This window comes from Salvelinus sp. IW2-2015, linkage group LG31, assembly GCF_002910315.2.
Source record: "Salvelinus sp. IW2-2015 linkage group LG31, ASM291031v2, whole genome shotgun sequence".
Lineage (NCBI taxonomy): Eukaryota > Metazoa > Chordata > Actinopteri > Salmoniformes > Salmonidae > Salvelinus > Salvelinus sp. IW2-2015.
In genome coordinates this window covers 26,659,956-26,676,845 of record NC_036870.1, presented here as the reverse complement: position 1 = coordinate 26,676,845, position 16,890 = coordinate 26,659,956, and the positions used below count along the sequence as shown (strand labels likewise).

The 16,890-nt window shown below is 44.1% G+C and overlaps 1 pseudogene; it reads left to right on the top strand.

The window, feature by feature from the left end:
• The window catches only part of LOC111955777 (syndetin-like), a 322,304-nt pseudogene that overhangs the window by 97,208 nt on the left and 208,206 nt on the right, over positions 1-16,890 (top strand).

Below are 16,890 nucleotides of genomic sequence, written 5' to 3'. Positions count from 1 at the left end.
ATGCAGTCACGTGACCCTAACATTTAGATAGATGATGCCCATTAACAAGATTTTGTCAACCTAACGCACTTCTGAAATGTTTTGTGTGCTCGCAACGTTTAGCCAAAAAAAAAAAAAAACAAAATAGAAAAACAGTAATGCCATTCCCCTATGGAAAATAAATGCAGGGAAAGAATACGGTTTTGGAAAAACGCCGAAAATATGGTCTGGAAAGTCAACAACGATGATTAGGAGCTTGTATGCGTTTTGTTCATAAAGATAATAGCAAGTCGTAATCAAGGACCTTTAATGAATTAGAAGCCTTATATGTGAATATATGTATATTTTTTTTTTTCTTAATTATTGCATAAAATTTATCTTCAAAAATTCACAAAAAGTGATGTTTAGTTTATGAACGATATCTTTCAGTAGAACAAAACGCATACACTTTCTTAAAAGCCTGAAATTTTATCACAGACCTATATTTTAGGCGTTGAATCAAAAACGCCATTAATATCCTCAGAGGCTTTGTCAAACAAAACATGGGGAGTTTAAGTGAACTACAAAAAAAGACGACATTGCTACTATATTTCTCAATCTATGAGGAGATGGCTATATATAAAAATATAAGACCATTAAAGCAACTAGTCAATTCAAATTGACAATGTAATCAGTGGGGATATGGGTTTGTTGAATGAATAGATCATCACTTCTCGTGTTTTTCTTGTAGCCGCCAAACAAATGTCCTAAAATTCAAAAAATCAGGGCTGACAGATTTAAATTCATTTTGCTCTCTAAAACATTTACAACTCTATGGTTGAAGAAAATATTGCATTTGATGATTGACATCCAAAGACAACATAATTTATGCTGTATGATGTAATATACCTGTGCAGAAGCAAGGCTAGGTTTTATCTATGCTATTTGCGGAAAAGTGGATTTGTTTATTTATTTTTATTGTATTACAATATGTTTTATAAAACTGTTGGGAAATAGCAAAGCGTTTAGTTAGAACAAACTACAAGTCAGAGAGCGAAAGTTGCAGGTATTTATACATCTAATGAATGAGAGAAACATAAATATAAATCCCACCTGTGTCTTCACAGAGAAAACCCTTCGCCTGTGCGCAACCTTCCAGCCATCAACCAACTTTTCCAGCTCTCCAGTCACATCATGAATAAACATGAGTATTTTAAATAGTACATGGTACCTTTGCAGTCTACTGGTTGGGGTTTCAGTTGGGGAATATTGACAGAAAATGGTCCGTAAATCAACACAACTATCCGCGGGAAATAAGGACTTTTGCGTCTTTACTTGTCTTTGGGAAGAGCATGGCTCGCGCCAGGATATACGGGAGTCAATTGCTGGTGATTTTATGCAAATCGGTCCTTTTTTTGCTCTGCTAACAGGTAAGTCACAAAGTTACGTTATTTTTCTTTCTCAAGTGGTTCACAATAGATTTGTTTTGCCAGCTTTACAATGATAGACGGTTGTTATGACAGGCCATGTATGACTAATGGCTTTTTCTTTTCATATTATTTGTCCATGTGTTCCATGGCGGATGGAATTTTCCCATGAAGATAGGATAGGCAATGAAATGCTCAGGACTCCAAATGATTTGAAACCACCTTATAGGCATTTAACAGATTGGTTGAACCATATAGTTTACATATACATTAGACCTACCATAAGTATACCTATTTATTAGGTGGACTATTTTAACTTTATTTTTGTAAATAGCTGCATGAATTTAGAGGTGATGTGTAGGGACATAATAACTCCCTATGCTGACATATGGAACAATAGGTTTGGCAATCTCAACAAAAATATTCTCAAACCATATGCAATTACTTAAAAGAGCGGTCCTCATTGTAAAACTAGTGGAATAAAGCTTGTGGTTTTCTTTTCTTGAACCTTTCTTCCCACAAAATGACTGAACTTCACCCACAAATGGATCTTTTTGTAATGTGAGGTGACCAACGCGACCGCTCAACAGCCATGAGTTGGAGCTAAAACATTCAAATTTGTTTAGTTATGTATTGTGTATTTACCACAGAGGGGCAATCGGCCTCGGTCTCAGAGCCCCGCAGGACCCCCTGAAAATAGCAGGAGTGCCTGGATGTTGATGGCATTGATGTTGAGATATTCTTGCATATTTTATGTTTATTATGTCATTTCAGGCTTGTAGACAATCTCTTTGAACAGCAACCTCACCTGGTTACAGGAACCAACATGAATTGTTATTTATTCTATCATTTTCACCCTAAATGTGCGTTTTTAACCATGGTTATTAAATAAACATTACCTTTTTCTATTTCATTTCAGGGAGACAGAGCGGACGATAACTTCATAAGAATGCGCCCTGTGAGTGGGGACTATCATTCCTTAAATGCCATTAACCTACCAATTAAAATGGTTGATACATTAATATAGCATAGTTATGGTGAAAATGGCACTCTGTTCCCAGGCCCTGATGGGGAAAGACGGCAAACCAAGGAACTCCCGCGAACACAAACCGGCCTACCAGGGGCAGACGTTTAAAGTTACACAGAATACACACATTTACAACCAGTTAAATATCATTTCAAATACTCCCTAAAGCAGATAGCTTAGTGCAAAATCAGATAACAGACTTCATTGAGTCTATTGAACATCTGGAACATTCATAAGAAGGCTACAACGGGACTGGGTTCTACTGCCTGTGTCAGTCGTTATATTGGCTCCTGAGCAAAAGGGTTGGAGGAGGGGGGTCAGTGGGATACATCCAACTGGGTATTTGGAGAAGAGAAGAGGAGAAAAACGGCTTCAAATAGCTGTCCTGACCTGAAACAGAGAAACAGAGGTCTTATATAGTGGGTCGGGGGGTGCAGGGATTCGGAACCGCCAGTTTGATGGCTGACAGGAAAGAACTGGTATGCTGGGAAAGGAATGGTGGAAACAGAAGCGGCCACAATGTTGAAAGGGGGCGGTGTGTGTCGAACAACAGCCTGGGGTTTGCGCGGTGACGGAAAATACTAACCAGGTAATAGCTTGATAACTTGTGTCTCGTCATTTGAAGACCGATTATATGCTGTGCCAGAACAGTAAGAGACTCTGACAGCTAAGACTATCAGCAGTATATATTAAGAATGTCCCCAGCGTGGACAGAAACAAATGTTGTGTTATTGAAGGTAATCATGGTAGGCAGACATAAATTTGCACTCGGTATGTGTGTGCTTGATATGGCGGCGGTGCCGTCCGGGCATGAGCGTGCGCCTGAGGAGCTAGATGAGGTATTCTCTGATATTAGTGATTGTAGTCTACCGAATGTTGATATAGCGGCTCGAATGAGTGATTGTCATATGGATAGCAAGGTGGACATAATCACCTTAGATAACCCACGCAGCGTGACATTCACCCTGAGTATGGAATAGCGTATCAGAACTAAATGGTTATCGTGATGCGAGCTGATTTGAATGATATCCTCACGTCTGTTGTTGGGTATATGTGGCTCAACGAGAGAAGCGTGAGTTGATCTGAGTTACGGTGAGAGTGTCTAGGCGGGGAGAGGATAGCCTCCTCTGATCTTGAGAGGGTCAGTTGTATACTTCGAGGGAGACGGTCCTATCTACATTTTCCAAATTTCTAGGTTGATTCAAGCTTGGCGAGGACTAGTTAGCTTCTGGTTACATGTTCGCAACCTCCTTCGTCAAGTAGGCGTATACTTCCATGATATAGGCTAACTGAGTCTGCGCAGAGAGACGTGGGCCTATCCACAACTACTCAACTACTGGACACTAGAACCTAGCGTGCTATATACAGAGTGGGGACCAATATCGGGCAGGAAAAGGGACAGATAGTCGCCAGGAAGAAGGGAAAGCCAACAACAGATGCATAGCAGTGTGAGGGAAGAACACCACCATCAAATAAATCAAATAAACTAAAGATCTTATAACAGTTAGAACATAAAGTTGAGAAGCTGCGATAAACAAGGAGAACAGGGGTCATCCAGTAGAAATGTAGTCAACCTCTAGAAAGTCGAAAATACTAGACGTGCTTCCTATCACTGCAGAGGAAGACACCTCTAATAACCGCTCGAAGGATTATCTGTCGCCTGAAGTAGTCTGTGAATTACATTATACTCGTAGATGACTAGCGAGCAGTGGTATCTGGCGACTCAGCCTCGAAGTAACCTGGTAAGCGCTGGCAGTAGCCTCAGTGATGTTGGATGAGATATTCTATCTTCTTCTCAGTACATGAACGGCCGAATTACGCACGCATAATATAGCTCAGAGAAAGAGCTTAAGCCTGTAGGCGTATCTCTGAGAGAAGTGATCCTCGGAGGCCCGAATACTCTCAGGTCCATAATTGTGAACTCAGCGCAACCCCAACCATTTCGATCCCGTTTAGTACAATTCAAAGACGCCTAGAAGTCCTGCTATCGATATTCATTTGAAAATCAAGACTGTCAAGTCTGACTGAACAGAGATAATAAGTAGCTCTAGAACAGCTAAAGCGCCGATATGAACACTAAGGCATCGCTCCTATATGTCGTGGAACATTAAGCGGAGTTATCCGAACTCTTACCGACACAGACGGCGTTCATCAGCTAGGGATATCGCGTGCCGTCTTCAGCCATCACTCTCTAAGTTCTAAAAGCTCGCTGGAGGGAACACTGATATTCTCCATATGCTTTCTCCTCGAATAGAGTCTTAGATTATTTCTTCATGAAATTGTAGGCCTAATGAGTGAAGCCACTGAACCAAGAACTGTGCGTATCTCCGAGCAGTTTAGATTATAGATCTCTGATATGGTACTTGTGGCGTAGCTTCATACCGAATACTCAACCTCAGTCACTTTCATATACAAGTACTGTCAGCGCAGAGTGATATTGACCGTGTCGTCAAGACATGGATATACGCCCAGGTGCTATCAAAAGTGATATATTCTATAACATGTGATATAGCAAACCCTCATGCACAATGAACGAATGGGATGACTGGAGCATGCGAGAAACCCACTTCCCATTGCTGGACTAATCTCGAGCTGTAAGTGCGTCGTGAGAAGATCTGTCCATAAGATAGCGATTCCTCATGGTAATCTATGAGCTCGATATGTATTGTGAGTTAAATCACAGCTGTGGTACCTCACAGAGAGTAATATGCCTGTCAGAGGACCACGTCTCATTCGTCTAGTGGCATCCTGCTAAATAGATGTCTATATTCGATTATACACGATACAAGTAATAGGAGTAGTCATATCCTGGATTTGTAACGCTTAAGAACAATGCTGACGCGAGCGGACTGTACTATGCTGGAGCGCCTCTCTCTATGCAGATAAATATCATATCTACGTCCCAGATGGGGCCATACCTGGATCCAGTAGAAGTTAACGAGATAATTTTCATTTATTAGTAAGGATAAGTAAATCGTATATAACTCAGTGATACTCTCCCTAGTCCATGTGCAGATAGAGTCATATTCTCTCTCATGGTGGATAACAAATACACAAAACCAGTGATGCAGCCACTCTCGCTATATACTAACAATCTCTGCTTCTCTTTAGGGTTACTCACGAGTGTCTGATGTTGAGAGAGAGCTATGGGAGCATAAGGTCAGCTAATATAAAGAAGTGCTAATTAAATCTGGAATGAGCGCCAATCATCTAGAGTATGCACGTCGCAAGTTACCATATAGTGTGCAGTTGATTTGTAATGTAAAGAGCTAACATAAAAAGGATTAGGGTCAGCGTTAACCAGGGAAGATAAAAATCCCTGCTACTCCGTTGACTTGATAAATCACTTCAGATACACAACGATCTCCCCGAGGTTCACAAGTGCTTGATATCTGTGTACTTCTAACAAGCAGGAAATGCTCCCTCCTCTTAGAGGAGAGTCAGAGAGAGGGGGATGGAGAGAATGAGACAGACACATTCATTTTCTCAGTCCGTAGAGAGGCGTTCTCAATCATAGACCTTTTTTTATGAGATAAATAATCGTATTTAAGTGGACGAGGAATGGGCTCTTTTGAAAAGCAGCTGCTGCGTAGTGGTGGTCTTATTTGACCAAATGCGCTCTCTCTCTCGCTCGCTCTCTCTCTCGCTCGCTCTCTCTCTCTGCCCAGAGCTTTGGTTGGGTCCAGACACCCAAATCACATTTGCATGCTCATATAAAGCGCCTGCAATCAGCAGGGCCATGCATCACAATCCTACCGAGTGAGTTGTCTTTTCTTCCTGAGCCTTTAATTACCTTGCTGACAGCTGAGTGGGGGAATCAAACACCGTCACTCCCCCTGTGTTGTTGTTTCTACCTTGACCACTAGATGGCGGAGCAGCTGTGGTTTGTATGAGATCTGGGACTCCTATGGGGAGAAGCACCAGAAATGTGGGCTGGAGGCTTAATCAAGACAGGTTGAAGGACTAGGGCTTCTTCTTGACTCTGTGCTTTAGAGCCTGGATTTATTAAAGGTGTTTCTGAGGATGGGAAGATCACAATATCAGTCCTTTCCGTGGCAGAAAACTAGTTCTGCTTCTAGTTCAATATTCTTAAACTATCCTCAAGTCTTAAACTATCCTCAAGTCTTAGACTATCCTCAAGTCTTAAACTATCCTCAAGTCTTAAACTATCCTCAAGTCTTAAACTATCCTCAAGTCTTAAACTATCCTCAAATCTACAAGGAGCACAGTGCATAGTTTAAGTTTGCCTCACCAAGTACTGAAGCAGAGCTTCTAGATTTAAGTAGAAATGACTTTCACTCCCTCCTCACCGGGTGGGTTAGGGAGAGGGATTCATTCTGTTAATTATTGGTACCTGTGGCATCTAAATGTTTGGGGATTCTGTATAGGGAGGGAGAGAAGTTGTATTATTAGCTAAGGCGGAAGCTAGAAGGGGATTGAGTAACGAAGGCTTCGCCACATGCTGATAAGGCATTGAGCTGTAACAAGCTCAATGCCTCAGCTCAAACGCTCAAACAGCTCAACGCCTGTTTCAGCTCAATGCCTCAGCGGCCTGTTACAGCTCAATGCCTCAGCGGCCTGGCATGTTTGGACGTCAGCAAGCACTTGTTACATGGCTCAAGGTGCTCAAGCGGTCTGCTTTTACAGATGCTCAACTGGCCTACAGCAGCCTGTTAGCATGCTCTCTAATGTGCTCAGTCAGCCTGTCTAACATGACAGAGTGGCAGTTTCAGCACCTTGTCTAATACAAGCTTAATTGACCTCAGTCGCCTTTGTTCACACGACTGCCTATAGGCTCAGCGGCCTGTGTTACAACGCTCTAATAGTGCCCTGAGAGGAAGAACTCAGCCTGGCCCTGTTACAGCACTGCAATGAGCTCAGCGGGTCCTGTTAACAGGCTGAAATGGCATGCGCCTGTTATCAGCTCAAATGGCCTGCAGTGGACCCTGTTACAGCGCTTCAATGCTCAGCGGCCTGTTCGACAGCTCAATGGCTCAGCGCCTGTTACAGGCTGCTAAATGCTGCAGCAGCCTGTTGAACAATGCCCTCATGATGGCGAACCTCTCAGATCCGCAGCGCACTCGTTACGAGCTCGAAGTGTGCTCAGCGGCCTGTTACAAGCGGCCAATGCTCCAGGCCTGTTTACAGCTCACTGCCGCAGCGCCTGTTACAGCTCAATGCACGCTGACAAGTAACCGCGCTGTTACAGCTCAATGCCTCAGTGGCCCTGTTTCAGCCTCATGGCTCAGCGGGTCCTGATTTACGCTAATGCTCGCGCGTTAGCAGGCCAATGTCACTAGCTGGCCTACAGCAAGCTCAGTATTAAGCTATGCCTCAGCGCGCCTGTTAGCAGTGAATGTGCCTCAGCGGCGCGTTGTACAAGCTCAATGGCTCCAGGGAGCCTGTTACGCTCAATGCTCGAGCGCCTGTTACAGCTAATGCGCTCAGCGGCCTGTTACAGCTCAATGCTCCAGTCGGCCTGTTACAGCTCAATGGCTCAGGCGGCCTCCGCTTACAGCTCAATGCCTCAGCGGCCTGTATACAGCTCATGCCTCAGGGCTGTTACAGCTCAATGCCTCAGCGGCCTGTTACAGCCTCAATGCCTCACGCGGCCTGTTACATCACATGCTCAGCGGCCTGTTACAGCTCAATGCCTCAGCGGCCTGTTACAGCTCAATGGCTCAGGCCTTGTTACAGCTCAATGCCTCAGCGGCCTGTTACAGACTCAATGGCTCCGCCGACTGATTTCAGCCTCATGCCTGTTACAGCGCAACTCGCCACTCTCAGCGGCCTGTTACAGCTCAATGCCTCAGCGGCCTGTTACAGCTCAATGCCTCAGCGGCCTGTTACAGCTCAATGGCTCAGCGGCCTGTTACAGCTCAATGCCTCAGCGGCCTTCGTTGACAGCGTCAGAATGGCTCAGCGGCCTGTTACGAGACTCACATGGCTCAGCGGCCTGTTACAGCTCAATGGCTCAGCGGCGCTGTTAGAGCTCAGGCTCAAGCGTGGCCCCACCCTGTTACCGCTTACCCAATGGGGCCCTCAGCACGGCCTGTTACAGCTCAATGGCTCAGCGGCCTGTTACAGCTCAATGCCTCAGCGGCCTGTTACAGCTCAATTGGCTCTGCACGGGCCTGTTACAGCTCAATGCCTGCAGCGGCCTGTTACAGGCTCAATGGCTCAGCGGCCTGTTACAGCTCAATGGCTCAGCGGCCTGTTACAGCTCAATGCCTCAGCGGCCTTTACAGCATCATGCTCAGCGGCCTGTTACAGCTCAATGCCTCAGCGGCCTGTTACAGTCAATGGCTCAGCGGCCTGTTAACGGTCAATGCCTCAGTGGCCTGTTACAGCTCAATGCCGTCGCGGCCTGTTACAGCTCAATTCGCCTCAGCGCCTGTGACATGGCAATGGCTCAGCCGCCTGTTACAGCTCAATGCCTCTAGACCCGCCTGTTACAGCTCAATGGCTCAGCGGCCTGTTACAGCTCAATGCTCAGCGGCCTGTTACAGCTCAATGCCTCAGCGGCCTGTTACAGCTCAATGGCTCAGCGGCCCTGTTTACAGCTCAATGCCTCAGCGGCCTGTTACAGGTGAATGGCTCAGGCGGCCTGTTACAGCTCAATGCCTCAGTGCCTGTTACAGCTCAATGCTCAGTGGCCTGTTACAGCTCAATGCCGTCAGCGGCCTGTTACAGTCCTCAATGGCCAGCGGCCTGTTACAGCTCAATGCCTGTTACAGCTCAATGCCTCAGCGGCCTGTTACAGCTCAATGGCCTCAGCGGCCTGTACAGCTCAATGCTCTAGCGGCCTGTTACAGCTCAATGGCTCAGCGGCCTGTTACAGCTCAATGCCTCAGCGGCCTGTTACAGCTCAATGGCTCAGCGGCCTGTTACAGCTCAATGCTCAGCGGCCTGTTACAGCTCAATGGCTCAGCGGCCTGTTACAGCTCAAGTGCCTCAGCGGCCTGTTACAGCTCATGGCTCAGGCCTGTTTACAGCTCAATGGCTCAGCGGCCTGTTACAGCTAATAGCTGCAGCTGGCCTGTTACAGCTATGGCTCAGGGCCTGTTACAGCTCAATGCCTCAGGGCCTGCACAGGCTCAACTTGGCGTCAGCCTGGCCTGTTACAGCTCAATGGCTCAGCGCCTGTTACAGCTCAATGGCTCAGCGGCCTGTTACAGCTCAATGCCTCACGCGGCTGTTCACGGTCATGCTCAGGGCCTGTTACAGCTCAATGCACTCACGCGACCGCCCCTGTTACAGGTGAATGGCTCAGCGGCCTGTACACGGTCAATGCCTCAGTGGCCTGTTACAGCTCATGGTCAGCGGCTCAGCTAATGCCTCAGCGGCCTGTTACAGCTCAATGCCTCAGCGGCCTGTTACAGCTCAATGCCTCAGCGCGCCTTTACAGCGCAATGCTCAGCCGCTGTTAACGCTCAATGCCTCAGCCGCCTGTTACAGCTCAATGCCTCAGCTCACGACCAGGCCGCTGAGGCATTGAGCTGTAACAGGGCCCTGAGCATTGAGCTGAAACAGGAACAGCGTTGAGCTGTTTGAGCGTTTGAGCTGAGGCATTGAGCTTGTTACAGCTCAATGCCTTATCAGAGCATGTGGCGAAGCCTTCGTTACCAAATCCCCTTCTAGCTTCCCCTTAGCTAATAATACAACTTCTCTCCCTCCCTATACAGAATCCCCAAACATTTAAGATGCCACAGGTACCAATAATTAACAGAATGAATCCCTCTCCCTAACCACCCGGTGAGGAGGGAGTGAAAGTCATTTCTACTAAATCTAGAAGCTCTGCTTCAGTACTTGGTGAGGCAAACTTAAACTATGCCACTGTGCTCCTTGTATATTGAGGATAGTTTAAGACTAGAGGATAGTTTTAAGACTTGAGGATAGTTTAAGACTTGAGGATAGTTAAGACTTGAGGATAGTCTAAGACTTGAGGATAGTTTAAGACTGAGGATGTGTATAAGATAATGAACTAGAAGCAGAAAACTAGTTTTCTGCCAGCAGGAAGGACTGATATTGTGATCTTCCCATCCTCAGAAACACCTTTAATAAATCCAGGCTCTAAAGCACAGAGTCAAGAAGAAGCCCTAGTCCTTCAACCTGTCTTGATTAAGCCTCCAGCCCCATTTCTGGTGGCTTCTCCCCATAGGAGTCCCAGATCTCATACAAACCAACAGCTGCTCCGCCATCTAGTGGTCAAGGTAGAAACAACAACACAGGGGGAGTGACGGTGTTTGATTCCCCCACTCAGCTGTCAGCAAGGTAAATAAAAGGCTCAGAGAAGAAAAAGACAACTCACTCGGTAGGATTGTGATGCATGGCCTGCTGATTGCAGGCGCTTTATATGAGCATGCAAATGTGATTTGGGTGTCTGGACCCAACCAAGCTCTGGCAGAGAGAGAGAGCGAGCGAGAGAGAGACGAGCGAGAGAGAGAGCGCATTTGGTCAAATAAGAGACCACACTACGCAGCAGCTGCTTTTCAAAAGAAGCCCATTCCTCGTCCACTTAAATACGAATTATTTATCTCATAAAAAAACGGTCTTGATTGAGAACCCCTATCTACGGACTTGAGAAAAATGATGTGTTCTGTCCCTGCATTCTCTTCCATCCCGACTCTCCTCTAAGAGGAGGGAGCATTTCCTGCTTGTTAGAAGTACACAGATATCAAGCACTTGTGAACCTCGGGGAGATCGTTGTGTATCTGAAGTGATTTATCAAGTCAACGGAGTAGCAGGGATTTTTATCTTCCCTGGTTAACGCTGACCCTAATCCTTTTTATGTTAGCTCTTTACATTACAAATCAACTGCACACTATATGGTAACTTGCGACGTGCATACTCTAGATGATTGGCGCTCATTCCAGATTTAATTAGCACTTCTTTATATTAGCTGACCTTATGCTCCCATAGCTCTCTCTCAACATCAGACACTCGTGAGTAACCCTAAAGAGAAGCAGAGATTGTTAGTATATAGCGAGAGTGGCTGCATCACTGGTTTTGTGTATTTGTTATCCACCATGAGAGAGAATATGACTCTATCTGCACATGGACTAGGGAGAGTATCACTGAGTTATATACGATTTACTTATCCTTACTAATAAATGAAAATTATCTCGTTAACTTCTACTGGATCCAGGTATGGCCCCATCTGGGACGTAGATATGATATTTATCTGCATAGAGAGAGGCGCTCCAGCATAGTACAGTCCGCTCGCGTCAGCATTGTTCTTAAGCGTTACAAATCCAGGATATGACTACTCCTATTACTTGTATCGTGTATAATCGAATATAGACATCTATTTAGCAGGATGCCACTAGACGAATGAGACGTGGTCCTCTGACAGGCATATTACTCTCTGTGAGGTACCACAGCTGTGATTTAACTCACAATACATATCGAGCTCATAGATTACCATGAGGAATCGCTATCTTATGGACAGATCTTCTCACGACGCACTTACAGCTCGAGATTAGTCCAGCAATGGGAAGTGGGTTTCTCGCATGCTCCAGTCATCCCATTCGTTCATTGTGCATGAGGGTTTGCTATATCACATGTTATAGAATATATCACTTTTGATAGCACCTGGGCGTATATCCATGTCTTGACGACACGGTCAATATCACTCTGCGCTGACAGTACTTGTATATGAAAGTGACTGAGGTTGAGTATTCGGTATGAAGCTACGCCACAAGTACCATATCAGAGATCTATAATCTAAACTGCTCGGAGATACGCACAGTTCTTGGTTCAGTGGCTTCACTCATTAGGCCTACAATTTCATGAAGAAATAATCTAAGACTCTATTCGAGGAGAAAGCATATGGAGAATATCAGTGTTCCCTCCAGCGAGCTTTTAGAACTTAGAGAGTGATGGCTGAAGACGGCACGCGATATCCCTAGCTGATGAACGCCGTCTGTGTCGGTAAGAGTTCGGATAACTCCGCTTAATGTTCCACGACATATAGGAGCGATGCCTTAGTGTTCATATCGGCGCTTTAGCTGTTCTAGAGCTACTTATTATCTCTGTTCAGTCAGACTTGACAGTCTTGATTTTCAAATGAATATCGATAGCAGGACTTCTAGGCGTCTTTGAATTGTACTAAACGGGATCGAAATGGTTGGGGTTGCGCTGAGTTCACAATTATGGACCTGAGAGTATTCGGGCCTCCGAGGATCACTTCTCTCAGAGATACGCCTACAGGCTTAAGCTCTTTCTCTGAGCTATATTATGCGTGCGTAATTCGGCCGTTCATGTACTGAGAAGAAGATAGAATATCTCATCCAACATCACTGAGGCTACTGCCAGCGCTTACCAGGTTACTTCGAGGCTGAGTCGCCAGATACCACTGCTCGCTAGTCATCTACGAGTATAATGTAATTCACAGACTACTTCAGGCGACAGATAATCCTTCGAGCGGTTATTAGAGGTGTCTTCCTCTGCAGTGATAGGAAGCACGTCTAGTATTTTCGACTTTCTAGAGGTTGACTACATTTCTACTGGATGACCCCTGTTCTCCTTGTTTATCGCAGCTTCTCAACTTTATGTTCTAACTGTTATAAGATCTTTAGTTTATTTGATTTATTTGATGGTGGTGTTCTTCCCTCACACTGCTATGCATCTGTTGTTGGCTTTCCCTTCTTCCTGGCGACTATCTGTCCCTTTTCCTGCCCGATATTGGTCCCCACTCTGTATATAGCACGCTAGGTTCTAGTGTCCAGTAGTTGAGTAGTTGTGGATAGGCCCACGTCTCTCTGCGCAGACTCAGTTAGCCTATATCATGGAAGTATACGCCTACTTGACGAAGGAGGTTGCGAACATGTAACCAGAAGCTAACTAGTCCTCGCCAAGCTTGAATCAACCTAGAAATTTGGAAAATGTAGATAGGACCGTCTCCCTCGAAGTATACAACTGACCCTCTCAAGATCAGAGGAGGCTATCCTCTCCCCGCCTAGACACTCTCACCGTAACTCAGATCAACTCACGCTTCTCTCGTTGAGCCACATATACCCAACAACAGACGTGAGGATATCATTCAAATCAGCTCGCATCACGATAACCATTTAGTTCTGATACGCTATTCCATACTCAGGGTGAATGTCACGCTGCGTGGGTTATCTAAGGTGATTATGTCCACCTTGCTATCCATATGACAATCACTCATTCGAGCCGCTATATCAACATTCGGTAGACTACAATCACTAATATCAGAGAATACCTCATCTAGCTCCTCAGGCGCACGCTCATGCCCGGACGGCACCGCCGCCATATCAAGCACACACATACCGAGTGCAAATTTATGTCTGCCTACCATGATTACCTTCAATAACACAACATTTGTTTCTGTCCACGCTGGGGACATTCTTAATATATACTGCTGATAGTCTTAGCTGTCAGAGTCTCTTACTGTTCTGGCACAGCATATAATCGGTCTTCAAATGACGAGACACAAGTTATCAAGCTATTACCTGGTTAGTATTTTCCGTCACCGCGCAAACCCCAGGCTGTTGTTCGACACACACCGCCCCCTTTCAACATTGTGGCCGCTTCTGTTTCCACCATTCCTTTCCCAGCATACCAGTTCTTTCCTGTCAGCCATCAAACTGGCGGTTCCGAATCCCTGCACCCCCCGACCCACTATATAAGACCTCTGTTTCTCTGTTTCAGGTCAGGACAGCTATTTGAAGCCGTTTTTCTCCTCTTCTCTTCTCCAAATACCCAGTTGGATGTATCCCACTGACCCCCCTCCTCCAACCCTTTTGCTCAGGAGCCAATATAACGACTGACACAGGCAGTAGAACCCAGTCCCGTTGTAGCCTTCTTATGAATGTTCCAGATGTTCAATAGACTCAATGAAGTCTGTTATCTGATTTTGCACTAAGCTATCTGCTTTAGGGAGTATTTGAAATGATATTTAACTGGTTGTAAATGTGTGTATTCTGTGTAACTTTAAACGTCTGCCCCTGGTAGGCCGGTTTGTGTTCGCGGGAGTTCCTTGGTTTGCCGTCTTTCCCCATCAGGGCCTGGGAACAGAGTGCCATTTTCACCATAACTATGCTATATTAATGTATCAACCATTTTAATTGGTAGGTTAATGGCATTTAAGGAATGATAGTCCCCACTCACAGGGCGCATTCTTATGAAGTTATCGTCCGCTCTGTCTCCCTGAAATGAAATAGAAAAAGGTAATGTTTATTTAATAACCATGGTTAAAAACGCACATTTAGGGTGAAAATGATAGAATAAATAACAATTCATGTTGGTTCCTGTAACCAGGTGAGGTTGCTGTTCAAAGAGATTGTCTACAAGCCTGAAATGACATAATAAACATAAAATATGCAAGAATATCTCAACATCAATGCCATCAACATCCAGGCACTCCTGCTATTTTCAGGGGGTCCTGCGGGGCTCTGAGACCGAGGCCGATTGCCCCTCTGTGGTAAATACACAATACATAACTAAACAAATTTGAATGTTTTAGCTCCAACTCATGGCTGTTGAGCGGTCGCGTTGGTCACCTCACATTACAAAAAGATCCATTTGTGGGTGAAGTTCAGTCATTTTGTGGGAAGAAAGGTTCAAGAAAAGAAAACCACAAGCTTTATTCCACTAGTTTTACAATGAGGACCGCTCTTTTAAGTAATTGCATATGGTTTGAGAATATTTTTGTTGAGATTGCCAAACCTATTGTTCCATATGTCAGCATAGGGAGTTATTATGTCCCTACACATCACCTCTAAATTCATGCAGCTATTTACAAAAATAAAGTTAAAATAGTCCACCTAATAAATAGGTATACTTATGGTAGGTCTAATGTATATGTAAACTATATGGTTCAACCAATCTGTTAAATGCCTATAAGGTGGTTTCAAATCATTTGGAGTCCTGAGCATTTCATTGCCTATCCTATCTTCATGGGAAAATTCCATCCGCCATGGAACACATGGACAAATAATATGAAAAGAAAAAGCCATTAGTCATACATGGCCTGTCATAACAACCGTCTATCATTGTAAAGCTGGCAAAACAAATCTATTGTGAACCACTTGAGAAAGAAAAATAACGTAACTTTGTGACTTACCTGTTAGCAGAGCAAAAAAAGGACCGATTTGCATAAAATCACCAGCAATTGACTCCCGTATATCCTGGCGCGAGCCATGCTCTTCCCAAAGACAAGTAAAGACGCAAAAGTCCTTATTTCCCGCGGATAGTTGTGTTGATTTACGGACCATTTTCTGTCAATATTCCCCAACTGAAACCCCAACCAGTAGACTGCAAAGGTACCATGTACTATTTAAAATACTCATGTTTATTCATGATGTGACTGGAGAGCTGGAAAAGTTGGTTGATGGCTGGAAGGTTGCGCACAGGCGAAGGGTTTTCTCTGTGAAGACACAGGTGGGATTTATATTTATGTTTCTCTCATTCATTAGATGTATAAATACCTGCAACTTTCGCTCTCTGACTTGTAGTTTGTTCTAACTAAACGCTTTGCTATTTCCCAACAGTTTTATAAAACATATTGTAATACAATAAAAATAAATAAACAAATCCACTTTTCCGCAAATAGCATAGATAAAACCTAGCCTTGCTTCTGCACAGGTATATTACATCATACAGCATAAATTATGTTGTCTTTGGATGTCAATCATCAAATGCAATATTTTCTTCAACCATAGAGTTGTAAATGTTTTAGAGAGCAAAATGAATTTAAATCTGTCAGCCCTGATTTTTTGAATTTTAGGACATTTGTTTGGCGGCTACAAGAAAAACACGAGAAGTGATGATCTATTCATTCAACAAACCCATATCCCCACTGATTACATTGTCAATTTGAATTGACTAGTTGCTTTAATGGTCTTATATTTTTATATATAGCCATCTCCTCATAGATTGAGAAATATAGTAGCAATGTCGTCTTTTTTTGTAGTTCACTTAAACTCCCCATGTTTTGTTTGACAAAGCCTCTGAGGATATTAATGGCGTTTTTGATTCAACGCCTAAAATATAGGTCTGTGATAAAATTTCAGGCTTTTAAGAAAGTGTATGCGTTTTGTTCTACTGAAAGATATCGTTCATAAACTAAACATCACTTTTTGTGAATTTTTGAAGATAAATTTTATGCAATAATTAAGAAAAAAAAAAATATACATATATTCACATATAAGGCTTCTAATTCATTAAAGGTCCTTGATTACGACTTGCTATTATCTTTATGAACAAAACGCATACAAGCTCCTAATCATCGTTGTTGACTTTCCAGACCATATTTTCGGCGTTTTTCCAAAACCGTATTCTTTCCCTGCATTTATTTTCCATAGGGGAATGGCATTACTGTTTTTCTATTTTGTTTTTTTTTTTTTTTGGCTAAACGTTGCGAGCACACAAAACATTTCAGAAGTGCGTTAGGTTGACAAAATCTTGTTAATGGGCATCATCTATCTAAATGTTAGGGTCACGTGACTGCAT